The sequence below is a fragment of the Heloderma suspectum genome, chromosome 11 (genome assembly GCF_057233095.1).
Source record: "Heloderma suspectum isolate Gila_16-S chromosome 11, 16-S_ref, whole genome shotgun sequence".
Classification (NCBI taxonomy): domain Eukaryota; kingdom Metazoa; phylum Chordata; class Lepidosauria; order Squamata; family Helodermatidae; genus Heloderma; species Heloderma suspectum.
Genome location: NC_139468.1, coordinates 42056605 through 42084516, shown reverse-complemented (window position 1 = coordinate 42084516; position 27912 = coordinate 42056605).

The following is a 27912-nucleotide window of genomic DNA, read 5'->3' as shown; positions in this document are numbered from 1 at the left end:
AAAAAAAAAAAGAGAAATATCTCAGATGAGACGTCTCTTGGACCACCAAGGCTGGCCCTCCCATGCAGCAGGGCAAGGCACCCGCAGAGTGGGAGGAGCAGCTAATTGCGCCAGGCCCCCCTGCCCCTGCTAGGAGGGCCTGCTGCCACTGCCTGCCGCTGCCTCTAGCGGGTGCTCTGGAGAGCCCCACCAGCTGCTCTCCTGCTGTGGCATTTGCTGCAGTGAGAGAGCAGTTGGCAGGACTCTCTGGAGCAGCCTCCCGCCCTCGGTCTCCCTTGTTGCCGTTACTGCTGCTGCTGCGCTGACCCTGGCCTATGGAGAGTCACACGGCTGGAAGAAGCAATCGCAGGGCTCATGCGAGAACCCCGCAGCCACTTCTTCGGGCCACGGGGTGGCAAAGGTAAGGAGCGGCGTGAGGGGGCAGGGGGTGCATACGCATTGCAGCCGTGGGGGCAGCATGCGTCCTCTCCCACCTCAGGCAGCAAGGGAGCTGGCTGACTACTCTGTTGGCTAGCATTGTCCCACCAAGGGCACAGGCAGAGTAGTAGGAGTAATATAGGACCTCGGGAAGGTACTTCATGCATACCAACTCGGGCCATAGATCTAGACCAGTATTGTCTACCCTGACTGGCAGCAGCTCTCCGGGGTCTCTGATGGACTAAGGACTGCAGACCAATTTTGCTATTCTCAAACCTGCACAAATTTCCTTGGATGTAAGAATTTAAAGTTGCATTTTTATTTCAGGTGGATTCCTAGAAACAGTCTGCCTCCCACCGACACAACCTGCCTTGCTTTTGCAATTGCCGTGCATTAGGAGTCTAGTCGAAGTAGTTCATTGGAAGGGTCCAGCACACAAGGGACTCCACAGCCATCAAGCCTCCAAAGGTGCCTGTCATGTTCCAGACCCTGTCTGACCAAATAGTTGCACCTTAGTTTCTGTGTGTGTGACAAGAGCAAAGAAGGAAGAAAGTTGCTGAGTCAGTTGCAGAACTTTTAAAATGCAAGAATGTTAGAGGGAGATCAGCCTGTCCTCAACTATTTTTGTGAACCGCCCAGAGAGCTTCGGCTATTGGGCGGTATAGAAATGAAATAAACAAACAAACAAACTGGACTAATTCCTGTTTACCACTCACCACTGATCTCCTCTCTGATCTCCTTTCTCTGCCTTTTTGTTCCATTCCCCTTGTGTCTTGTCTTTTCGGTTTATAAAGCACGATAAAAAATATAAAGAATTAATTAATGAATAAAAACAATGCATGCTGGAGAGGCAGGGGGACGACAACAAATTGCTCTGAATCCACTGACTGAACCTTGTCCAACAAGCATTATCTCTTCCTCCTTCAGACAAACTAGGACTTAGACCAACCCTACTGTTCTATGAATCTATTACTGTATATGTGAGTGGAAAATTTTCAAGGAAGTCCAACACAGTAACATTCATCTTTTAAAAAGATGAAATTTCTCTAAAATGAGGGACCTGGTAGAAAGCTGAAAAGGAGAGTTAAGAGGGTCAAATCTCCTCAGAACACTTGAGGGTTACTCAAAACCACTACAATAGAAGCTCAGTTAGAATGGATATCACAGATAAAGAAAGGCACCACAAAGTCCAAGAGGTCAGCAGCATGGTTAACAAGCACTGTCAAGGAAGCTATTAGAGAAAAGAGAGCTTCCTTCAGAAAATTAGAAGTCTTGGTCAAATGACAAAAATAAAAAGGACCACCACTATACCACCCTGGCTCTTACATATATAACTTGTTCATCTTGTAACAGAGGACTGGAAATGGTAATTTTTGAAAAGGTATCCAGGAAATTACGGGCTAGTTGCCTTAACATCTGTTCCAGGTAAATTGGTGGAAAGCATTATTAAAGAGAAAATTATCAAGCATATAGATGGACAAGCCCAGCTGAAAAAGAACAAGTCCACAAAGGTAAGTCCAGTCTCACTAACGTTTTAGAGTTGTTTGAGAGTGTCAACAAGAATGTGGATAGGGGTGATCTGGTAGACCTTGTTTACTTGGACTTTCAAAAGGCTTTTGACAACATCGCTCACCAAGGACAAGCTTAGCTTGAACAAGCTTAGCGGTCATGGAATAAGAGGAGAGGTCCTCTTATTGACTGGTAACTAGCTAAAGAACAGGAAGCAGAATGCAAGAATAAACGGACAATTCTTGCAATGGAGGAATGCAAACAGTGGGTTTCCCCACAGATCTATACTTTTTCAACTTGTTCATAAATGATCCGGAGCTGGGGCTGAGCAGTGAGGTGGCCACGTTTGCTGATGACATCAAATTATTTAGGGTGATTTCAGCAAAAAGGGACGTTCTGTTCCCTGCTCCCAAGGCTCCACAGCACCTCATGTCTGACTTGCTTTCAGACAGATCACAAGTTGCCCCATTTTGTCCTCAGGACCCCTTTTTATACCTTCCCAGCCTGAGAACATAACCCTCCTATCAGCCTCTGGATGCTGAAGAACTCCCTTGCAGTTTTTCCCGTTCCTCAGACACACATGAGGAGGAGACTGTAGAAACAGCCACAATTGCAGTCAGCATCCAGCAGGAATGGAGCCACTGGAAAACTAGGCTGTACCAACCTTTTAAGGCCTCTGTCGACTGCAGCCCTTTGCTGAGACAACAGCTCTGTTTGTGGGCGAATATTCCAGCCAGCACCTCCTTCAATGCACTAACCAAGGTGTTGACACAATCTGCAAGACTTCGCCTTGCTTTACTTCATGATCCAGATCAAGCAGTAAGTAGGATTTTTTTGCCCCAGCATGCATCACTTTACACTTGCTTATATTGAATCTCCTTTGCCATTTTGATGCCCATTCTCCTAGTTTGGAGATAACCTTTTGGACCTCTGAAATCCCTTTTTATTTTAAGCACCCTAAATAATTTAGTATCATGATTGTTTGGGCATGTAAAGTGAGTAAGAGGAGACTTGGTAGAGAAGTACAAAATTATGCATGGTGTGGAGAAAGTGGATCGAGATAATACAGAACTGGTCATCCAATGGCAGGAGATTCAGAACAGACAAAATCATAGAATCATAGAATAGTAGGGTTGGAAAGGGCCTACAAGGCCATCGAGTCCAACCCCCTGCTCAATGCAGGACTTGTTTGCAAGGTGCATAGTCAAACTATAGAATTCACTACTACAAGGTGCAGTGATGGCCATCAACTTGGAGGGCTTTAAAAGGGGATTAGACAAATTCATGGAGAATAAGGCTATCAATGGCTACTAGTCATGGTGATTATGAATAACCTCGAGTATTGGGCAATATGCCTATGTATACCAGTTAGTGGGGAATATGAGTGAGGTGGTGTGAATGCACTCGTATACTGTGTGTGGGCTTCCTATAGGCATCTGGTTGGCCACTGTAGTAGGGCCAGGCCTGCTAGGCAAGACCCAGTTCAAGCAGGGCTTTTATGAAAGAAACAGCAATAATGACATACAAGACAACTCGCAGAAACACAAAAGTCAGCGTTTAAAATACTTGTTAGTAAAAATGTTTTTAAATGCCTGGGTAAAAAAAAAAAGTATTGTCTGATGCTTAAAAGACAACAAAGTCAGTGCAGACCACCCTGAGAAGGGCCATCAACAGCTGGATGCCACTGCTGAAAAAGCCCCGCCCCTGGCTGAAAATAGTCTTGCCCCTGGTGGAGGTGGTATGGGAAGAAGGCTGTTGCCAGTGACCTCAGCATGCAGGCAGGTTGGTATGGGAGGTGGGCACTCTTTCAGGAACCTGGGTCCCAAGTGAAAGGAAGTGAATAGGCAGACAGTGATGTTCTTTTAAGGCTGGTGAGATATGATCCATGCAAGCACTGCCAGTCCAACCTCTGGTCGCTGTATTCTACCTGGAGCTTACCGTTTTCAGAGCCAGTCCTGTGTGTTCAGTAATCCAGGTGCTCTTGTGCATCTCCAGTGGGCCTTGCACACGACCTTGCCGGCAGGTGGTGTGTGTCCCCACACACACGCAGTCATGTGTTGCAACCAAACAAGCTGCCCATGAGCCCGTGTTCTGCACTGTAGCCTGAGCACACTGCAGATGCCCACTGCGCTCTCTCGTATTGCTGATCGTCCCTGTGGCAAAACACAGAAGCCTCACAAGCTCTGTATCCCATCGATGAATGAAGGACGGAACTAATGCTAAATCTACTGCTTTTTGCAGAAGTCCTGGTCGACAGCCCTGGCATTGGTATTCTGCATGGGTTTGTGATTGTCAGTTAGTGATGTGTAGCAGCCTGGTGTTTTAAATGCACCAGATTCTGGTATCTGTTATTAACCTTTATGGTATGCCTGAAGCAAAGGAGAATGGGGGGAGATTGGAATGCTGATCAAAGTCATATATATATATATTTGCACAGGTTTTTCTTGCTTCAATAAAAATGTTGTATTTTTTTAGTTTGAACACCAGGAAAGGGGTGGGGGAGACAATACAGGGGTAAAAACAGTTTTTGTGCTAACAGCTCCTATTTTATTTTTTTCTTTCTCACCCTCTGCATCACAACGGCTCATGGACAAAAATAAAACTATTGAGAAAAAATATGCAAGCTAAAACACGTTTGTTTTCATTATCCTATATATTAGAGGTGGGGCCCCTATTTGAAGTCTCGTGCCACATTCCCTCAGGGCCCTGCATAATGGGGGGGGGGGCAGAGCCAGTGGTGGGCAGGGCTAAAGATAAGAGTGCGTAGGGCCAGCCTTTCTCTCTCTCTGCCATCCCCCCCCCTCTCTCTCTCTCTCTCTCACACACACACACACACACACACACACGTGCGCGCGCACACGTACATACCCCATTCATTCTCTCATATGTTAATTCCCTCATTCACACACTCCCACGCCACCCATCCATTCCCCTCCAGCTAAGCTGACAGATCCTCCCCTGCCTCCCCTGCCTCCCTCCATCCCACCACACACCCCGCCCAGGGCCTCACATTCCTTCCTTTAATCCCCACAGAGAGCAGCAATGTTCTGGAGAATCGGGGCACACCAGGAGAGGGGGACTCGGGGCTGCCCCAGCCCCTGTGCTCCGTGGCTGAGCCTCTGAGTTTGTGCAGGAGCCTCCCCCTCTTTTGCATGACACGGGGCTTTCCGGGCCACAGCCACTGCTCCTGCGGGTACTAAGGGAGGGCCTGGGGGATGCAGGAGCAAACCACAGACTACTCATAGGTAGTCTATTCTTGACCACTTCTGCTGTATACAAATAGCGAGCTCCTTCTCCACGTGTGGATTCTTGCATAGCCAAAACAGCACCATCCATGCACAAGGAAGAGGTATCAGCAGTACGGATGGCGGAGAATTCCGCCACGGATTTCAGTGAGGCCGAATGCACTGGCGGGGCCTCTCACCCCCCGCCACCCCGCGGAATCCCCCCGGAACGAAACTTACCTGGGGCGGCGGCGGCTAGTCTTTCAGCCGGCTGCTGCAGCCGCCATTTGCATCCTGCCAAGCTGACGTGATAGGCTACGTAAGTATTTACATAGCCCATCACAGTAAAGGCAGCCACGCAAATGGCGGCCACTACGCCATTTGCATAGCTGCCTTTACCGTGTTAGCCTACGCAAATACGTAGCCTGTCACGGAAAGAGCAGCGGCACAAACAGCGTAGCCGCCGCTGTTTGCGCCCCTGCTCTTTGTCGTGATAGGCTACGTAAATACTTACGTAGCCTATCACGGCAGCCTGGCAGGATACAAATGGCGGCCACTACAGCAGCTGGCTGTGGCCGGAACTCCGGCTCCGGATGGCCCTGGCCGGCGGCTCCGTGGAGCCAGCCGAGGGAGGATTCCGGGGGGAGGGACGGAGCGCCTCCCCCCCCCCCACGAATCCAAGCTGCGAAAAGGTAAGTGTCTTTAGTCCATCCCTAAAGCAGGCTCTGAAGAAGCCCAGCATTTGCAGAAGTACAAGAAAAGCTTTGGGGGGGAAGCCCTGAGAGTGGCGAAAGCCCCCAAACAGCTCAATGAGGACTGAGCAGGCTGTGTGGGCATGGCGTGCTGACTGATGGGGTGGGGCGGGGGGACTGAATGGAGTAGCCCAGAAAAAGGCATGGCTGGATGGACCACTGAATACAGGCACTCGGTCTTGCAACTTTTTGTTACAGGACCCACTTGTGCTGTTACTGCTGCTACAAATAACCACCCCAGCACTTGCACCCTATATTTCATGTGTTCAAAGCATTTCAAGTGAATAATTTCAGTAACAGCACTATAAGGCAGGCCACTATTGTCATCTCTGTGTTGCAGATGAGGGGAGGGGTGCGTCTGAGGGAATGGTGGCTTGCCTGAGGTGAAAGGGGACCCAGACTGCTCCTAGCACCCACTCCTAGCCACTCCCAGGGACCCAAATGGTGCAAAGCACCTGACAGCCAAGGCACACAGCGCTGTTCCTTTAGACAACTGCCTGAGAACAGGGTCTGCTGCTGGCAAGCGAAGTGGGTACATCAGCCTGGCACGATCAGGCCACCAGGGGTCCATTTAGGTCAGCATCCTGTTTCCGTCCAGATGCTTGCAGGAAGTCCAGAAACAGGCCGTGGAAGTGCTGGCAACCCTCTCCTGCACATCCCCAGCTGCTTTGAGGGAGGGGACCATGGCCATGAAAGTTTCTGCAAGGGAATAAACGTATTAGCAGTGGGGGGCAGTGCAATAATTAAGCTGCCGCTGTGGAGAAGCAAAATGTCAGGCCATACTTCCATATATATATATATATATATATATATATATATATATATATAAAATCTGTTTATTCAGAAAATATGACCGCCTCCTGCACCTGCTAGTCTGAAGCAGCAGAGTCCAGAACTCTGTAATCTCCTTGTGCAGGTTGTATAGACTGACTCTTACCTCTATGCCAGCGGCCCAGATTTTTATTCACATGAGGAAAAAAGGGTTTAGGGTAAATGGATACTAGATTTTCATTGCAGTTGGCCAGAGTCTGTATTGTATTTTATTCCCCTTCTTCTCTTGCTGTTCTGCTGTGGTTTTTGAATGGGCTGCTACATTGAGCTTAGGTGGCCAAAAACAATCACTCTGTAATGAATAGATTTACAGCAAGATCTCATTAAAACTATTCCCGTTGCCAGAGGCATGGGCAGGCCGCTCTTTGCAAGGAGAGCGCTCCTGCACCCCAGGCGATGTGCCAGAGCAGCCCTGTCTGCAGCCCAAGCTTCATTACCATCCACCCCAGCCCTTCCCTTGGCAAAGCCAAAATGGCGTGGAGGGGATCAGCTGTTTCCCTGGTACTACTGAAACACACACACCCGTGTCCCCAAGACAGAGCTGTCCTGTTCAAAAGCTTGCAGCTAAAAAGCCTAAAAGCATCTCCGGGCTTGCTGGACAACCTGCCACCAAAGATGGATAAAGCTGTTACACTTGCCTCTCGATGGACTGCCACTGATTCCGTCCATCTGGAGTATCGGGCAATGATCCCGCCCTCAACTGGAAAACGCAAAAGATTGCTAGGATACGGTCCAGCCCACTTTGAGCACTGCTATTCAGCCCCTTCATAGATCACTGCCTTGTTGTGGCGAAGGGGCTTGCGTAACTCAGTGAAGCCATAAGCTATGCCGTGCAGGGCCACCCAAGACGGACAGGTCATGGCGGAGAGTTCTGACAAAATGTGGTCCACTGGAGAAGGAAATGGCAACCCACTCCAGTATTCTTGCCAAGAAAACCCCATGGAACGTATCACAAGGCTAAAAGAGATGACGCCGGAAGATGAGCCCCTCAGGTCAGAAGGTGTCCAATATACTACTGGGGAAGAGCAGAGGGAAGTTCCAAGTAGCGCCAGAAAGAGTGAAGCAGCCGGGCCAAAGCCGAAAGGACACTCAGCTGTGGATGTGTCTGGTGGTGAAAAGAAAATCCGATGCTGTAAAGAACAATATTGTTTAGGAACCTGGAATGTAAGATCAATGAATCAAGGTAAGCTGGAGGTGGTCAAACGTGAGATGGCAAGATTGAACATCGACATCTTGGGAATCAGTGGACTAAAATGGACAGGCATGGGCGAATTTAATTCCGGTGACCATTATATCTACTACTGTGGGCAAGAATCCCTTAGAAGAAATGGAGTAGCACTCATAGTCAACAAAAGGGTGGGAAAAGCAGTACTGGGGTACAATCTCAAAAACGATAGAATGATCTCGGTACGAATCCAAGGCAAACCATTCAACATCACAGTAATTCAAGTCTATGCCCCAACCACTGAGGCCGAAGAAGCTGAGGTTGATCGGTTCTATGAAGACCTACAACACCTTCTAGAACTAACACCAAAAAAAGATGTCCTCTTCATCGTAGGGGATTGGAATGCCAAAGTAGGAAGTCAAGAAATCACCAGGGTACCAGGCAAGCATGGCCTTGGTGTACAAAATGAAGCAGGACAAAGGCTAATAGAGTTTTGCCAAGAGAACACGCTGATCATAGCAAACACTCTTTTCCAACAGCACAAGAGGCGACTCTACACATGGACATCACCAGATGGTCAATATCGAAATCATATTGATTATGTACTTTGCAGCCAAAGATGGAGAAACTCTATACAGTCAGTAAAAACAAGACCTGGAGCTGACTGTGGCTCAGATCATGAGCTTCTTATTGCAAAATTTCGGCTTAAATTGAAGAACGTAGGGAACACCACTAAACCATTCAGGTATGACCTAAATCATATCCCTTATGAATATACAGTGGAGGTGAGGAATAGATTTAAGGGATTAGACCTGATAGACAGAGTGCCTGAGGAACTGTGGACGCAGGTCCGTAACATTGTTCAGGAGGCAGCACTTCAATCCATCCCAAAGAAAAAGAACTGCAAGAAAGCAAAGTGGCTGTCTGATGAGGCTTTACAAGTAGCTGAGGAAAGAAGGGAAGCAAAAAGCAAGGGAGAAGGGGGAAGATATATCCAACTGAATGCAGAGTTCCAGAGAATAGCAAGGAGAGACAAGAAGGCCTTCTTAAATGAACAATGCAAAGAAATCGAAGAAAACAATAGAATGTGAAAGACTAGATACCTCTTCAAGAAAATCGGACATATCAAGGGAACGTTTTGTGCAAAGACGGGCATGATAAAGGACAAAGAAGGCCGGGACCTAACAGAAGCAGAGGAGATTAATAAGAGGTGGAAAGAATACACAGAAGAACTATACAGGAAAGATCTGAATGTCCCTGATAGCCATGATAGTGCGGTCACTGAACTTGAGCCGGACATCCTAGAGAGTGAAGTCAAGTGGGCCTTAGGAAGCATTACTAACAACAAAGCTAGCGGAGATGACAGAATTCCAGCTGAGCTATTTAAAATCCTAAAAGATGATGCTGTTAAAGTGCTGCACTCAATATGCCAACACATTTGGAACACTCAACAATGGCCACAAGACTGGAAAAGGTCAGTTTACATTCCAATTCCAAAGAAGGGCAACGCCAAAGAGTGTTCAAACTACCGTACAATTGCGCTCATTTCACATGCCAGCAAGGTGATGCTCAAAATCCTACAAGCTAGGCTTCAGCAGTATGTAAACCGAGAACTACCAGAAGTATAAGCTGGGTTTCGAAGAGGCAGAGGAACTAGAGATCAAATCGCCAACACTTGCTGCATCATGGAGAAAGCAAGAGAATTCCAGAAAAACGTCTATTTCTGCTTCATTGACTACGCTAAAGCCTTTGATTGCATGGATCACAACAAACTGTGGCAAATTCTTAAAGTGATGGGAGTACCAGACCACCTTACCTGTCTCCTGAGAAACCTGTACGAGGGTCAAGAAGCAACAGTAAGAACCAGACATGGAACAACCGATTGGTTCAAAATTGGGAAAGGAGTACGACAAGGCTGTATATTGTCGCCCTGCTTATTTAACTTATATGCAGAGTACATCATGAGAAACGCCAGGTTGGATGAATCACAGATCAGAATTAAGATTGCCGGGAGAATTATCAACAACCTCAGATACGCAGATGATACCACCCTAATGGCAGAAAGCGAAGAGGATATAAAGAGCCTCTTGTTGAGGGCGAAAGCGGAGAGTGCAAAAGCTGATTTGAAACTCAGCATTACAAAAACTAAAATCATGGCATCTGGCCCCATCACTTCCTGGCATATAGAAGGGGAAGAAATGGAAGCAGTGACAGATTTTATTTTCTTGGGCTCCAAGATCACCACAGACGGTGACTGTAGCCATGAAATTAAAAGACGCTTGCTCCTTGGGAGGAAAGCTATGGCAAACCTAGACAGCATAGTAAGAAGCAGAGACATCACCTTGCCGACAAAGGTCTGTATAATCAAAGCTATGGTTTTCCCAGTAGCAACGTATGGCTGTGAGAGCTGGACTATAAGGAAGGCTGAGCGCCGAAGAATCGATGCTTTCGAACTGTGGTGCTGGAGAAGACTCTTACGAGTCCCCTGGACTGCAAGGAGGTCAAATCAGTCCATCCTAAAGGAAATCAACCCTGAGTGCTCATTGGAAGGACAGATCCTGAAGCTGAAGCTCAAATATTTTGGCCACCTAATGCAAAGAGAAAACTCCCTGGAAAAGACCCTGATGCTGGGAAAGATTGAAGGCAAAAGGAGAAGGGGACGGCAGAGGATGAGATGGCTAGATAGCATCACCGATGCAATGAATATGGACTTGAGCACACTCCGGGAGAGAGCACAGGACAGGAAGGCCTCGCGTGCTATGGTCCATGGGGTCACGAAGAGTCGGACATGACTGAACGACTGAACAACAATTCAGCAGCTGCACACAGCAATCTTACAGGAATCATGGCAAGGGATTAAGCTGGTAGTTTTCGCCAGATCCAGCTAGAGTCTTTGGAGGATCATTTCTGAGACACAGGAAGAGATACGGCCAAGGAAGAGAAAGCCCAGTTTCTAACAATCTGATGCAACAACAAGATGAAAGAAGGGCCTGCAGTGAACAATGACCTGGTTTGAACATAACAACAAACTATGATTTAATTAACCATGATTTGTTGAATCGTGGGTTGCTGTTACATGCAAACCCAGAACTGCATGGCTGTTCACATGTAATGACAACCCATCAGTTTAAAAACTGATGGGTTGTTGTGCATGAGCGGGCATGCTGCCTGTTTCGGTATAACACACAAGCCACAACCGGCTCCTTCATATATTGTGCAGCATGACGTGTGAACCTGAACCACTGGTTTGTTGAGGGGCTAAACAACCCAGCAGTTAATCCATGGTTTGTTCCTGGGTTAACTGCTGGGTTGTTCAGCGCCTAAACAGCCCAGCTGTCTGGATTCACACTGCACAACCTATGAAGGAGCCAATCATGGCTTATGTGTTAAAGTGGAGGAGGCTGTTGTGCTGCAGGCAGTGCACCTGTTCATGTAATTGTGGGTTGTTTAAACCATGGGTTGTCGCTACATGCGAACCCAGAATTGTGGGCTGTTTATGGGTTGTTTTGCCAGGCTGCAGAGATAGTGGGCAAGAGTGGTCCAAAAAATCCAGCCTCTTTACATGCCAGTACTGCAGTGCTACAGAGGCAGTTGGAATACAGAGAGGGAACGGGCGAAAGAAGAGGGAAACAAACAACATAGGGACTGAGAAAAACCATGGTTTGTTCGATCATCTGCCAGACAACCCCTGGGAAGGACAACAAACCATGGTTTAAATCATGGGTTAGCATTATGTGCGAACCAGGCCAACAGCAAAGAGACAACTCCTAACTGTTCAGTGATGCTAGCTTGAGAGCTGTTGTGGTGACTGATGTGACAAAAGGGGACATTTTGACTTACTGAATGCGTATTTCTCTCTCTCTCTCTTTTTAACTCACTTGATACACAGGGCTTTCTCCTGTGTTGCCCCCAAACTATGGAATGTGCTCCCTCAAGAACTACAATTGGCCCCCACCCTCTTGACCTTTAGACAAGGGTATGAAGATGTATCTTTCCAATTTAGCATTTTAAAATGTGTCGTTTTACTGTTTTTACTGTTTTAATGTTCTTCTTTTTATTGTTATTGTTTAAATTGTTGTACACCACCCTTGATAATGCTTTAATATGCTTTCCTTAGCAGATCAGGTGGTTTATAAATAAATAAATAAATAAATAAATAAATAAATAAATAAGTAAACCATTCTGGAAAATATTGGAAGTGGGAAGTCCCATTATTGGGCCACAAGAGGCAGGAAATAAGAAATAACCTTTCCTGACAGAGGAAGGTGCTTGCTCTTTTTGGAAAAGCAAAGGCTTGGAACAAGAAACTTTAAGGAGGGGGGTGAAACAACATGTGAAGGAAACCACTCCACCTGTCCCATGGTATGGATGAGGCTGGTATGCACATCCTTGACTTACGTGTGAGTAGCTGCCACCACTCCCTCAATTCTGCTTAGGTCTGAGCTGAAGGAGAGTTCCCTGGACCTTTGGGTTATTTACTTGAAGCTAGTATTAGCAAACTCTCACCTGGCTACATCCAGGCAGAGTCCAATCTGTCACACCCTTCAGCTCTCCTTCCCACATATATACCATGGACACAAGCAACCTGGAGCAGAGGGGGGACTGGCCCATGGGCAATGCAAACATCCAGCCAACCCCAGAGTCCAAATCAAAAGGTTTATTAAACCTTAAGTTGAGGAGGTGGTGGGAGAAATAAGAACATCATAGAATAGCAGGGTTGGAAGGGGCCTACAAGGCCATCGAGTCCAGCCCCCTGCTCAATGCAGGAATCCAAGTCAGAGCATCACTGACAGATGGCTGTCCAGCCTCGTCTTGAACGCCTCCAGTGTGGGAGAGCCCACCACCTCCCTAGGGAATTGGTTCCATTGTCTGCTCTAACAGACGGGAAGTTTTTCCTGATGTTCAGCCGGAATCTGGCTTCCTGTCACTTGAGCCCATTCTTCCGTGTCCTGCATTCTGGGATGATTGAGAAGCGATCCTGGCCTTCCTCTCTGGGACAACCTTTCAAGTACTTGAAGAGCGCTATCCTATCTCCCCTCAGTCTTCTCTTCTCAAGGCTAAACAGGCCCAGTTCTTTCAGTCTCTGCTCATAGGGCTTTGTTTCCAGTCCCCTGACCATCTTTGTTGCCCTCCCCTGAACCCTCTCCAGTTTGTCTGTGTCCTTCTTAAAGTGTGGCGCCCAGAACTGGACACAGTACTCCAGATGAGGCCTAACCAGTGCTGAGTAGAGGGGAACTAGTACTTCCCGGGATTTGGAAGCTATACTTCTATTAATGCAGCCTAAAATAGCATTTGCCTTTTTTGCAGCCACATCCCATTGTTGGCTCATATTCAGCTTGTGATGGACAACAATTCCAAGATCTTGTAGTGTTGTTGAGCCACGTATCCCCCATCTTGTAACTGTGCATTGGGTTTCTTTTTCCTAGGTGCAGAACTTGGCATTTATCCCTATTAAATGTCATTCTGTTGTTTTCTGCCCAGCACTCCAGCCTATCAAGATCGCTTTTGTTCCTGTCTTCCAGGGTATTAGCTATCCCGCCCAATTTTGTGCCATCTGCAGAAGGTGCATTCCCTGCACCTCCTCCTCCAAGCCATTCGTACAAATGTTGAAGAGCGCTGGGCCCAAAAACATAGCACACAGTTCTCAAGAACCCTGTTCTGGACAGGCATCCATAAGATCACTACCCTTCCTCTTGATATCTGAGAACAGACAAAGTTCACAGACAATCCCAACCCATTTTATCTCCCTTGAGTCAGGAGAGGAGAGATGGATGGGGTGAGGGGGACCCTTGAATCAGGAGCTGGCAAATGATGTTTGGTGCAAACGTCACATAAGCAGGCAATGGTCAATTTAGAAGGGAGGAGAGAATCGAAGGGATATTTCCCCTCTGCCACTGATAAGACAGTTTTGTCAAGACAAACAAGATTCACCCTGCAGATTTCACAAACAGAGCAGGAGCACATACCAGGATGGCCATGGGGGAATGGAGCAGCTGACTGTGGTGGGTGTAGGATTCTTACGGGGATGTCCTCTGTATGTTTAGCCTGGTGTGATATACCATCAAGGCCCAGAATGGAGATTTACCAGTGTCTCCCTTTTCTTGATATGAACACAAGGACATTCTAGAGGTGGGACTTACAGACACTGGAGTCCCAGGGTGGGCCAAGCCAGCTGGGATCATCTGTGTACCTACTGGTCCAATATTCTCTGAAGGATAATATGACCAGAGGCCACATGAGCCAAGGACTTTTATGGGCTAATGACTGCGGGTTCACCCACATGGTGCCCTACAAATCTCTTCTGTAGGAAAATGGCTACAGAAGGCAGCCAAGGCACAGGGGTTTCTGAAGGAAAGGGCAGCAGTCATCTGAGGAACCTCTTTGCTTGATGCTTGGGGGCGAAGCTAATACAGCTTCTGACCAACCTACTCGGCAGGGCCAGCAACAGGGGTTGGCACTGTGGGCATACACTGTGGCCCACATTCCTGCGGGGGGCCATCGCCAACCCCTGGGGCCTCCTGGCCTTGCTCCCCTCCTTGCAGCTCCCCTGCCCTCTCCAAGAAAGCAAACCGTGGCAAGGAGACAGGAGTAGCACCCTCTGCCTGCTTTTGTGCTTTCCCACTGGATAGTTATGCGGATTGGGCCCTGAAGGATGGCAGAAAGGAAGGGGGCCCATCCAGAGGGGGAGCCCACTGAGGGCATCTCGCCCAAGGGGATGAAACCTGGAGCCAGCTCTGCTAATCAGAGCAAACTGGGAGGCAAGATGTGGAGCCAAGCCTCCGCTGCTGCTCTCCGTGGCTGAGCGCAGGCGCGCAGGAGCAGGCAGCCCTTTCGGCCCAAGCTGTATGGGGTGTTGAAGGTTGAAAGCAGCACTTGGAACTGGGCTCAGAAGCGTGCTGTGGGCCACTGCAGCTGGAACAGCACTGGAGTGAGATGCTCGGAATAGTGGACCACGGATAACGTCCTGGGCACAGTGCTTTGTACCAGCTGTAGTCTCGGAATATTTTCCAAAGGCAGCCCCATGGAGCACCCATGGCAATGATCCAAGCTGGGTGTAACCAAAGCAGGTGTGGTCAGAACTGCCTTCTCTAGGGAAGGCTGCAGCTCCTGGAAAGGCCCGCTTAGCCAGAGGGACAAGTGGATCCTCCAGGGCGAAGCTGTGCCCTGCAGCCCTCCTGGCCTGCACACCACGCCTTTTGGCAGGAGCGTTACCCTGTCCAGGGCAGGTCCTTGGATCCGCTTTCCTAATGACCCAAAGCACCTCAGGCTTGTCTGGATTAAGTCTCCATACGCTAGCCCACATCCAACAAAACTGGTCCAGAAACCAGGCTGGTCTGGGTCTCCAATTCAAAGGAGCAGGTATCAGCAGGTGAGGGGAAAGACCTCTCCCCTCAGATCCTGTCATTTCTGCAAAAGAGTAAGCCATCTAGTTGATATCAGTGTATCAATAAATACGTAAAAGTCTGATTTACTGGAAAAAAAACATGAAATCGAATCAGGACTTTCCAGACCTTTTCCAGTTAAAAGATTTCCCCCCTAAAAGTAAACAAACCATTGCATTTTTGAAAAAGTCAGACACAGTTCATTCTTGACCACCCATTTTCTTCCAACTGAAGATCACCGAAGGTGAGCTCAAGAGAACCCTCCAAGGGAGAGTGCGCAAACGGCAGTGCGGCAGAGGTGAGCGTGGCCGCCGCCAGGCAGGCAGGCAGGCAGGCAGGGAGGCTGCCAAGGGAAGCAGCCATCTGAGCCTGGGCCCGGCAGGACCTGGTTTCTGGGCGACGGCACAGTGGCGGGCCAGCAGCAGCCAGCTGCTCCTCCGTGCCACAGGCTTTGCTTCCAGACAACTGAGCTGGGAAGAGGCCCGTCTGTGTCCAGCTTCAACGGAGCCAGCTCCTGGCTGTGCGGCCAAAGGTGGGATGGGGCAAGAGCAGCTGCTGAATGGAGAACAGCCGTTCTCCCCTGAGTCCACCTGACCAGTTCCTCTTCTGTCAGAGGCCCCAAAGTGAGCCGTTGGCCTGCACAATGCTGAGGGAACAACGACTCCTCCTTGGAGAGGAAGCAGAACGTGTGTTTTGCGAGCAAAGGGCTGCTTTCCTGAGCCACCCCATGGGCCCCAGAGCTGTGCAGGGAGTGCTTTGTTGGCGCAAGAACAGCCCGGAGTCCCCTGCCTCTGGTCATCTATGGAGCCGAGGCCTGGTAGCAGTAAAGCCCAGTTGCGTTGGGCTGTGCTGTGCTGGCATCACTGGCTGAGAATTTGCTGATTGATTTGGTTGCCATAAAGAGCCCCTGCCTCTCAATTGATCGGCTCAACAAAGAGCTCCCACTTTCAATACTAGGCAATAAAGGAATAATAGAGTAGTTAATATTTTATTCCTGCAATAAAGTCTGAAGTCTGGTGCTGCATTCTGACCTGCCCCCCGCCCTGCTCTCACCAGACTGTGAAAGCAGATCGTTGTGGAACAGGGCATTCTGTGGCTGGCAATGCCGGGGGCAGCACGGCCCAACAGGAACGTCCCATTGGCCAGGCCAGGCTGGGCCCATGGCCCGCCTGGCTCAGCATCCTCCTGTCTTCCAGCAGTGGCTCCAAGCAAGCCCACAAGCTGGGCGTCTCCAGTTGCTTATCCCCGGGGCCTGCTAATCATCAGAGGCAGCTGCCTGAGAACAGAAGAATGCGCCACATGGCCGGAACCACAGCTTTGTGCCTGTCACAGCCAGGCCAGGGCCAGGGAAACTGGACCTGAACCTGCAGGATGGGTCTTGTCTGGAACTAGAGCGGGAGCCTGAGTAGGCAACGTTGCCGGCTCAATGTTCTGCTCTACGGACTGGGTCCCAGGCTCCTAGACGTTGTACCAGGCCCAGCCAATCCAGTGTCGTGCCTGGCCTGGGTCTGACCCAGGATGACTCCTCCTTGGACAAGATCCAGCTGGCGCCAAGTCCGAAGACCCTGTGAGGCAGATGGGGCCCCTGATTCCAGCAATACCTCGGACTCCCTCAGCATCCCGAGAAAGGCTCATCTGTAGAGGACGGCCAGGAGGAGCCTGGGGGTGGGGTCCTTATGCACCTGTGGCAGGTGCGCCACCTGCAGAGCCAGAGGGGGAGCTCAAGCCACCTCCCAGCCCTGAGAGTGCTGGCGCCAGAAGATACATCTGCACAGGTGGCCCCCTGGCAATGAAGCGTGTGCCTCAGGCCCAAAGGCTCCTCAGGAGTAGGGAGGCCTTGAAGGCTGGACTTGAAGCTTGCAGCTGAGCTTGGATGGGGCTGAAAGGCCAGCAGGATCCACTCTCCCTCAAGGGCTGCCGGTGGCTGGAGCCACACCAGCCTTCAGCTTGGCCCCGGGCAGCCATCTTCTTGACCTGGCTGCTGCCATGGCCCCGGTGCCCTGCCGCCACTGGAGGCGTCTTCAGAGGAGGAGGCAGACCGTTGGAGCCAGTGGGCCCCGCAGGAGAGCGGGCACTGGCCACGGCAGTCCAGGCCCTCGGGGGCGGGGCCTTTGAATCCGCCTCCGGAGGAGGCAGAGAGGCCAGCTCCCGGGAGAACGCCCGTGCCCGTGCCGTAAGGTCCGCACTAGGATGGTGGCCAGGCAAAGGAGCACTTGCTTATGGAGAGGACTACTCATGAGTCAGGCCCTCCTCATGAGGAGGACATCTGACAGGGCTCTGAGGGGAAGCAGCTGCGCACTCCTGGGCTTAGAATCATAGAATCATGGAATAGTAGGGCTGGAAGGGGCCTACAAAGCCATCGAGTCCAGCCCCCTGCTCAGTGCAGGAATCCAGGTCACAGCATCCCTGACCGATGGCTGTCCAGCCTTGTCTTGAACGCCTCCAGTGTAGGAGAGCCCACCGCCTCCCTAGGGAATGGGTTCCATTGTCGTATTGCTCTAACAGTCAGGAAGTTTTTCCTGATGTTCAGCCGGAATCTGGCTTCCTGTAACTGGAGTCCATTCTTCTGTGTCCTGCATTCTGGGATGATCGAGAAGAGATCCCGGCCTTCCTCTCTGGGACAACCTTTCAAGTACTTGAAGAGTGCTATCATATCTCCCCTCAGTCTTCTCTTCTCAAGGCTAAACAGGCCCAGTTCTTTCAGTCTATCCTCATAGGGCTTTGTTTCCAGTCCCCTGATCATCTTTGTTGCCCTCCTCTGAACCCTCTCCAGTTTGTCTGCATCCTTCTTAAAGTGTGGTGCCCAGAACTGGACACAGTACTCCAGATGAGGCCTAACCAGTGCTCAGTAGAGGGGAACTAGTACTTCTAGAAGCTTTAGCTATATCAGCCCTCACCGGTACCTTGAGGGCATTGAGATAAGACAATCCTAGAGTAACTCTTATTGTCTGACAACGGAAGTTCCAAGAACCTCTGTGGTTAAGGGCAATTGAGCCATGGATCAATGAAGGTGTCTGTTGGAGGAAAATAAAGGAGAATAGAGGGGGGGGCTTCTTGCACCCCTAATAGCTTATAAGACCCTGGAGGTGAGCACAGGAGGTGGGGTGGAATTGTGCACCATGCAATTCATGCACTTCCTTCCCTGTGCTATATTCCCAGACCCCCCAGAGAGCCCAGCCCTGCTCCCAAGCCCTTTCGCTCTAGACAGCAGAGGAGGGGAAAGGCAAGACTATATTGATATATTCCCTTTAGTGTCACGGGCAGCGTGCTTCAGAATGCCGCTTGTGGGGGAACACAACCGGGAGGGTGCTGTGGCATCGTGTCCTACTTGTGGGCTTCCCATCTGGGTCTCTGGCTGGCAGACAGAAAGCTGGGCTAGGCAGGGCTTTGGCCTGCACCAGCAAGGCTCTTCTTCAGTGTTGTGCTGCGGGGCTCCCCTTGGTTGCTCTGATACCAGACTTGGGTGGTCCAGTGCAGTTCAGTTAGGCCAGGGGCGTGGAACTGGTGGCTCTCTGGATGCGGCTGTACTCCCACCCCCACCATCGCCACCCAGCAGAGCAAATGGCCAGGGGTCCAAGAACGTCTGGGGGAGGGCTCCCACCACCCTGAGTTACCCCTGAGTTAGGCAGTGAAAGAAGGCTCACTACCTCCGATAGGGTAGTGGTTTCGGCATACACAGGGGACCCTACAGGTGTGGAGAAATATATCGGTTGGTAAGCTTTTGAAGGGTTAAAAGTAACAGCAACACTGACCTCAAACGGCACGAGGTGCCCCCAGTGATTTCCAGGAGCGTTCGTGGACTCCCACATCTGATGGAATGCTGACTGGGGTTTTTTAGACGTAAAAGGAGACTGCAGGGCGGGGCGGGGCGGGGCGGGGGGGATTTGGCCTCCTTGAGCCCCTGACGGATTGTGTTCCCCCGAAAGCAACTTGTGGGCCACCTGCACTCCTCGGAGGCCATTTGTGCAGCCACCACGAGCACCTGCAGCCTGCTTCTGCTGCCACTACGCAAGGCGCGTGGAAGACCCTGTTTCCCCGCAAAACCAGCCTCCTGACGGCCTCCTGCTTCCCCCCAACAAACCTGATCAAGATACCGGGGGGGGGGGTGAGGGTAAAGTCTCCCCCCTCACCCTTCAGCAATCCTCTGTGTGTGTGAGTGTGTGTGTATATGGTGGCTCCATCCACAAGCCCTGCCCACTTATGCAGCCCCTGAAGGATTGGCCCCCCAGCCCCAAAAGGCTGCCTACCTACCAGCCTATAGCATCCTGCCTTAGGGCGGAGAAGGGTGCACGCACGCATCCTCCACGTCAGAGGCCTGCCTGTGCACACTGACTACGCACCCCCATTGCTAGGGAACACCAGCGGGAGGGTGCTCTTGCACTCATGTCCCACTTGTGGGCTTCTTTCAGGCAGCTGCTTGGCCACCGTGGGAACAGAATGCTGGACTAGATGGACCCTTGGTTGTGTTATGTGTTTGGGGTCAGTCTAAATTACCTCCAGGGGTGCTCTAAATTACCTCCCTTACAATTCAGTGCTGCTGAGTACAAAGAGACTGAGGATTTTCCCACAGCAACTCTGACTCTTGAACTGGTAACCTTTGCCCCACCTGGCCTGAGGGGGAGGAGGAAATGAACCTGGGGGAAGGCTGAACCTTAGACAAAGGGAGAGCTGCTCTTGTCTTGCAGATGGAGATCTGCTGGGCAGCTGAGAGGACAGGGGATTTTGCTTGGAGTTGGATGCTGTAGGCCTTCATCCCCATCATGGTGTAAATAAACCATTATGAAAGAAACACCACAAGTCTCCAGGGTCCTCCTTCTCAGGAAACTGAAGTCTGAGTAAGCACCGAAGACCCTGCAAGTTCACCCCTCTCAGGACCGGGATGCAGGAGTGAAACAGTTGGATCCAGCAGGGCTCTTCCTATGTTCTTTGGAAAGCATCTGTCTGCCACTTGGTGCTGTGAAATGCCTCCCCACAGCCAAATACAAGAGCAGTCAGACTGACATTTTGCCATCTGGCAAGTTGTGGCAGCCCCTTCATGGATCACTGCCTTGTTGTGGCGAAGGGGCTTGCGTAACTCAGTGAAGCCATAAGCTATGCCGTGCAGGGCCACCCAAGACGGACAGGTCATGGTGGAGAGTTCTGACAAAATGTGGTCCACTGGAGAAGGAAATGGCAACCCACTCCAGTATTCTTGCCGAGAAAACCCCATGGTACGTATCACAAGGCTAAAAGATATGACGCCAGAAGATGAGCCCCTCAGGTCGGAAGGTGTCCAATATACTACTGGGGAAGAGCAGAGGGAAGTTCCAAGTAGCGCCAGAAAGAGTGAAGCGGCCGGGCCAAAGCCGAAAGGACACTCGGCTGTGGATGTGTCTGGTGGTGAAAAGAAAGTCCGATGCTGTGAAGAACAATATTGTAAAGAACAATATTGTCCTTTGCAGCCAAAGATGGAGAAGCTCTATACAGTCAGTAAGAACAAGACCTGGAGCTGATTGTGGCTCAGATCATGAGCTTCTTGTTGCAAAATTTCAGCTTAAATTGAAGAACATAGGGAAAACCACTAAACCATTCAGGTATGACCTAAATCATATCCCTTATGAATATAGAGTGGAGGCGAGGAAAGGGAACGTTTTGTGGAGATCTCAAGGGAATGTTTTGTGCAAAGACGGGCATGATCAAGGACAAAGAAGGCAGGGACCTAACAGAAGCAGATGAGATTAAGAAGAGGTGGCAAGAATACACAGAAGAACTATACAGGAAAGATCTGAATGTCCCTGATAGCCATGATAGTGCGGTCACTGAACTTGAGCCGGACATCCTCGAGAGTGAAGTCAAGTGGGCCTTAGGAAGCATTAGTAACAACAAAGCTAGCGGAGATGACAGAATTCCAGCTGAGCTATTTAAAATCCTAAAAGATGATGCTGTTAAAGTGCTGCACTCAATATGCCAACACATTTGGAACACTCAACAATGAGTGTTTTCCAGCAAGACTGGAAAAGGTCAGTTTACATTCCAATTCCAAAGAAGGGCAACACCAAAGAGTGTTCAAACTACCGTACAATTGCGCTCATTTCACATGCCAGCAAGGTGATGCTCAAAATCCTACAAGCTAGGCTTCAGCAGTATGTAAACCGAGAACTACCAGAAGTATAAGCTGGGTTTCGAAGAGGCAGAGGAACTAGAGATCAAATCGCCAACATTCGCTGCATCATGGAGAAAGCAAGAGAATTCCAGAAAAACGTCTATTTCTGCTTCATTGACTACGCTAAAGCCTTTGATTGCATGGATCACAACAAACTGTGGCAAATTCTTAAAGAGATGGGGGAACCAGACCACCTTACCTGTCTCCTGAGAAACCTGTACGAGGGTCAAGAAACAACAGTAAGAACCAGACATGGAACAACCGATTGGTTCAAAATTGGGAAAGGAGTATGACAAGGCTGCATATTGTCGCCCTGCTTATTTAACTTATATGCAGAGTACAACATGAGAAACGCCGGGTTGGATGAATCACAGGTCAGAATTAAGATTGCCGGGAGAATTATCAACAACCTCAGATACGCAGATGATACCACCCTAATGGCAGAAAGTGAGGAGGATCTAAAGAGCCTCTTGTTGAGGGTGAAAGAGGAGAGTGCAAAAGCTAGTTTGAAACTCAACATTACAAAAACTAAAATCATGGCATCTGGCCCCATCACTTCCTGGCATATGGAAGGGGAAGAAATGGAAGCAGTGACAGACTTTACTTTCTTGGGCTCCAAGATCACCGCAGACGGTGACTGTAGCCATGAAATTAAAAGACGCTTGCTCCTTGGGAGGAAAGCTATGGCAAACCTAGACAGCATAGTAAGAAGCAGAGACATCACCTTGCCGACAAAGGTCCGCATAATCAAAGCTATGGTTTTCCCAGTAGTAATGTATGGCTGTGAGAGCTGGACTATAAGGAAGGCTGAGTGCCAAAGAATTGATGCTTTCGAACTGTGGTGCTGGAGAAGACTCTTACGAGTCCCCTGGACTGCAAGGTGGTCAAATCAGTCCATCCTAAAGGAAATCAACCCTGACTGCTCACTGGAAGGACAGATACTGAAGCTGAAGCTCAAATATTTTGGCCACCTAATGCGAAGAGAAAACTCCCTGGAAAAGACCCTGATGCTGGGAAAGACTGAAGACAAAAGGAGAAGGGGACGACAGAGGATGAGATGGTTAGATAGCATCACTGATGCAATGAATATGGACTTGAGCACACTCCGGGAGAGAGCGCAGGACAGGAAGGCCTGGCGTGCTATGGTCCATGGGGTCATGAAGAGTCGGACACGACTGAACGACTGAACAACAACAAAGTTGTGGCATGTCTCTAATACCAGTCAACAGACTGTACCCGAGGGATGGACTGTAGATGGGGTGAGCCCTTCAAATCTGACCACACTGCACACTGCCCTGAGTGTGGCCATTCCATCTGCAGGACGGCAGTTTTGCTGTACCCGTAAACTTAACAATACGTATCAGTAGGTTTACTTTGCTGCTTTTCTTTCAAGGGAATGTGGTTCTCCTCCAGGGATGGTGGTGGCTGTCCCCACACTGGAAAGTGGTGGTGCAAAGGGAGAAATGTCAAAGAGTACAAAACATTGACATTTTAATATACAAAACGGGAGCGAGTGTGATGCCACAACACAAACGCAGCTGTTAGAAGTGCAACAGCAGTATTTGTCACTACCCTTCCATTCGTTTTTAGAAAGGTCATACTGTTAACCCTATTCCATAGCAGGGGTCTCCAAAGTCCCATGGCTATGCTGGCTGAGAATTAAAGCATTTCTAGGAGTGGATTGATATAGGAAATACAATGTTGGTATAACAACAACCCCCCCCCCCCAATATCGTGTCGTCCTTCTATCTCCCTGCGGACAAAACCTTAGCCAGATGATCCAGCTTTACTCAGTAACCTTCCAGTCAAGCTCAGTTCATGTGAGCGGAGAAGCCTCATGATGAAGGGCCAGATTGATCTTCACTGAAATATTATGATGTTCACTTCAAATGGCATACCCAATCATGTGGCAACAGGAGACAAGGAAAGGTCCCCGCAGTTCGCCAGCAGCAGACAGCTTCCTCTGTGCGTTTAAATGGCCTGCATTTATTCCACGAGATCTTTGGCAGGAAAGCCGAGCTTAAGCCAAGCAGACAGCTAATCAATTATTTGTGTTCCAGGAAGAATGAGCCAGCATGCCCAGTGTCAGTGGCCCAAGAGGGGCTGGTGTTTTTTTCGGCTGGAACACCAAGAGAAGAATGCCACTGCCACCCCTTGGGTTTGTAAAAAGGGCACTGAAAGATATGCTGGTTCTGTTATATCTGCACAGAAGACAGGCTCCTTAAGAAAGTGCAAGTGAGAACCACATCACGCACACACGCACACACACACCACAGAAGGCAACTTGTCTCAGAGACACATTTCCAAACCTTCAGGAAATAACAATTATAAAAGACACTGGCATATCAACAGTGTCTTTTAAAAACAGCAAACTGAAATACACCTGAACAGATACGTTGTTGATTCTGAAAGCCTTTTCAGACAACTGTCCCAAATGTTCAGGACATGCAAAATTAACTAACTTATTTGCAAATAATTCCTGTGGATAAATGTTCCAGAGGAATAGTACTTCTTCTGTCATTGCTAAGCCACCCTGCGAATTTGCCTTGGTGGGTTGGTTGTCCGCTCACTTACCCACAATGGTGCCAACAGACGACCAGCCTCTCTGCCTCTTGTGGCTTGTTTCAAACACAGCCCCCTACCCGCCTGCCCTCCTGTCCCAGTTAGTAGCCCAACAGCTCTATTTTGAATGCACTGAAGTGTCTAAGCCATCTTCAAAGGTAGCCCCGTGTACCATGCATTGCAGTAACCCAACCAGGGGGTGCGATTATATTTGAAAAGCAAGATTCTAACAGAGTACTGGTGGGGGCTTAGACAGGGAATACTATGTGATGGAAGAATGCAAAGGCAGTGTGTGTGTGTGTGTGTGTGTGTGTGTGTGTGTGAGAGAGAGAGAGAGAGAGAGATTATAGAGGCCCATCTTGCCACAGGTGTGCTCCTAGGGATGCTTCTAGGGAAAGGGTGCTTATATGGAGTATTGCTACTGTCAGGGTTCCCCTTATGACCTGGACCCCCTGAGCAACTCCTTATGGATCTCTTGCCTCCTTAAGAGTCCCACCTTCCTTCTTTTAAACTTCCACTTTCCAATAATGAGTTTGGACTGGAGATGTGGGGTGATTGACACACCAGACACTTGGGGTTTAATCACAACAGTTTGCTGGTAAATTTAAAGCAAGCCATCACAACTAAAAGTATTTACACAATGGAGCTGAGTGATACAAAAGGCCTGAAGAGAAAATAAAAGTTGCAAAACACAAGTTCCTTTATCCTAGCCGCACTGAAGACTTCTCCAGGCTGCTTCTTCCTACTTCCTCTTCAGGCTCTGGTCTCCCCAACTCTGCTCGTACTGTCCTTATATACCCTCCTTCCTCAAAACCAAAAGTACTTTTTCAAACCTGAAGAAATTAAACTTAACTGGGGAAATGAAACTCCTCCTCCCAGGGATACCCCCTTCCAACACCCCCCCCCCCGACCTCTAAGCCTGACCTTTTTCTTTGCCACTGTAGGCTTCAAACCTTCACAGTTACATTAGTCTAGCAAGTATAACAGAGGCAGGTGGGAAAGGCACTTCTGCATCTGTAATTCCTTTCAAACTGCTGCACAGTCCTTGTGCATGGCCTGCACAAAGGTAAAGGGCCCAGATCCAGTCAGTGAGAGCTGCATGGATATTTCTAGCTACCTGCCATGCCACTGTTTCGGAGGCTGGATTCAGTGAAAGCAGTGGGGGCTCATTCACCTGTACATCGATGGCAACGGCGTCGGTCTCAGACCCATCGATCCTCTTTGGAGACACTTCTCCAGATGCCCCTGCCAGAGGGAGCTAGACAGGTGGCTACAAGAGACAGGGCCTTCTTGGTTGAGGCACCCCATTTATGGAATGCCCTCCCCAAGGAAGCTTGCCTGATGCCTACATTGTTATCCTTTGGGCACCAGGCAAAGACCTGTCTTTTCTCCCATGCATTTTGGGGACCTAGTTCTAGTTTTTTTTAATGGCTGTTTTATCTGTTTCTGTGCTATCTGTTTGGTATTGTATTTTATTATTTTAAATATTGTATTTTATATTGTTACTATTTGTATTTTAGTGTTTTAATTATTTTAGTCTTTTAATCTGCCCAGAGAATGTTGGTTATTGGACAGATTAAAAATGTAATGAATGAATGAACGCAGGGCCAAAAAGAGATCAAACCCATCTTGTATGAACTTGCTACTTTTCAATATCTCTTCTCTGGACCACTCCACTGTCTTCTTCTCTGAGGCAGGGGCAGTACAATTGGCAAAGCATCTGGGCTTGGTCAGGCTGGAGGTTAGAAAGAGCTACTTACCAGTATCTCTCTTAACCCTTGTATAGAAGAGGAAACATCAGCTGGTAAAGCTTTTCACACCCCAAGAATGACCTGCCAGAGTCCCATCTTCTACCACAGCTGTTGAAGGTACAGGAGCTGTTCTGTCCTCTTTTGCATCCAGAAGAGCTGGGTACCTTCCAGATGTTTTGGATGACAACACCCAGCATTCCTGACCATTGGCTGTGCTGGCTAGGACTGATAGGAGGTGACGTCCAAAACATCTGGAGGATGCCAGGCTGGGGAAGGCTGCCCTAGAATGTTGACAAACATTACGTAGGAAGTGCAAGGTCACTTCAGCTGGCAGGACCACCTCACACAGAGACAATGAACTGGAGGTTTTCTGTAATTGATCTTTGATTCCCACCATCCTTCCTTCCCTTTCCAAAGCACCAGAACAAGGAGGGTATCCAGACATTCTGTTTTCCCCAAACCTGCCAACAAACCTACTGTTTCCCAAGCAAAAATACAAGGATATGGATAAACAAGTATACCAACAGAATCAATAACAAATTTCGCAACAAATGTTAACATTTCTATTTTTTTTTTAAAGCCAGTTCAAACTGTTGGGCAAACTAATTGAAAGCTAATGTAGGTTCTAAATTGAATTTCAAATGAATTTTACGTTCATAGTTCATTTTGCTAATTTCATTCTCTGCATCCTGTAATTTGGTGACAGTGATTGATCACTTGAGTGAATAATATCTATGTAGCAGGACCACTTAGTAATAGAATATGTCATGTGCAATCACAATGGTAATGAATACAGTTTATTGAGAAATTCATTATGTATTTGGATTCCAGATGAACAATGAAATAGCTTTGGCTTTGCCATACCAGCTCATGGACAATTGGGACAAGAAAGGAGGACTTTTGCTAGCACCCCTCTTTTTTAAACAACAGTCCTTGTTTCAGTTGTAGTTTTGGCCTGGATTATATTTCTATATCTTTGTACAAGGCAGAAGCCATTTATTTGATATATCTTACAGACGTAATAATAGTCTAGAAGAAGCCATCTATTATCTACCTATTGTCTAGAAACCCCACCCACTCTTGGCTGCACTGCTCTGATATAATAGAATATTCATGAACATTATAACTGCTCAGGGGGAAGTTGTCAGGAGCAGAATGTTGGCAAGGGGTTGAGGTTCTATGAGGGAGGGGAAAGGCCAACACTGAGCGGGAAGAGGCAGCTGGTAGGTTGCTCAGCAGTTCTGCCAAGGCCAGCTGACCCCCAAGCCTGGCTGCTACACTGTATAGTTCTCCACACAAATTGGCCCATGGATGTATCCACGTGGAGGAAGTAACGTATGACCTGGAATGCCCGCATTGATATGTGCTATTGTGTTCTGGTTTTGCCTCTTAAAGAGACAGAAGTCCTAACGTGAGTAGGACAAGTAAGAGAACTGGAAAAAACCAATTCACTTTTGCAGCAGAAGCCTGTTTGAGTGGTTGGGCCTGCCTAATCTCTTCAGGGGTCAGAACAATCCTGGGCCTACATGAACCAGTAACCAAAGACAATTCTCTGTTAAGCTCTACTTGTTTCTTTTCCTCCAATCCAAGTTTTTCTCCCTGGGGCTTCCCAGTGAGTTGTAAGAATAAATAGATGAGTTTTGGAAGACGTCTGATGGTGTGTGCTGCTATTCTTAGATTGATAAAGGGTGGGTTTGCATGTTGCGTTAAGCCACCATGCAAATAAACCACAGTGGGTTGGTTGCTTGCTGAGCAACCTGTGGTACTCCCGACAGATGATCAGGCTTGCTGTGGCTTGTTCTCCCCCTCCTTCCACCTCAGTCGTCCAGCCAGTTCTGGCACATATCCCAGGTGCCTTTGTGGCAGAACCCATCTTGTCTCCTTGCCCCAGCCCCCTCCCCACTCTGATTGCTACTCCTTTTTATTCACCACCTCTTTTTTTCCGGTGCTTCGGGAGTATGCAAATATGTTCATAATTTCCACCCCATTCTTTCGCAAGTGCGCAAGAGCATACGTCTGCCTGTCTAATATGTGTAACCTTGTCTTGTCAGTGTCCTTGTATGTTGCAGCTGTCCATGGGAGCACCAAAGTCTAGTAGGTAACATACAAGGAAATTGACACGGCAAGAATGCAGATAGGCTAATTTGCACACAGTTTACAAGGACCAGGGGGAAATA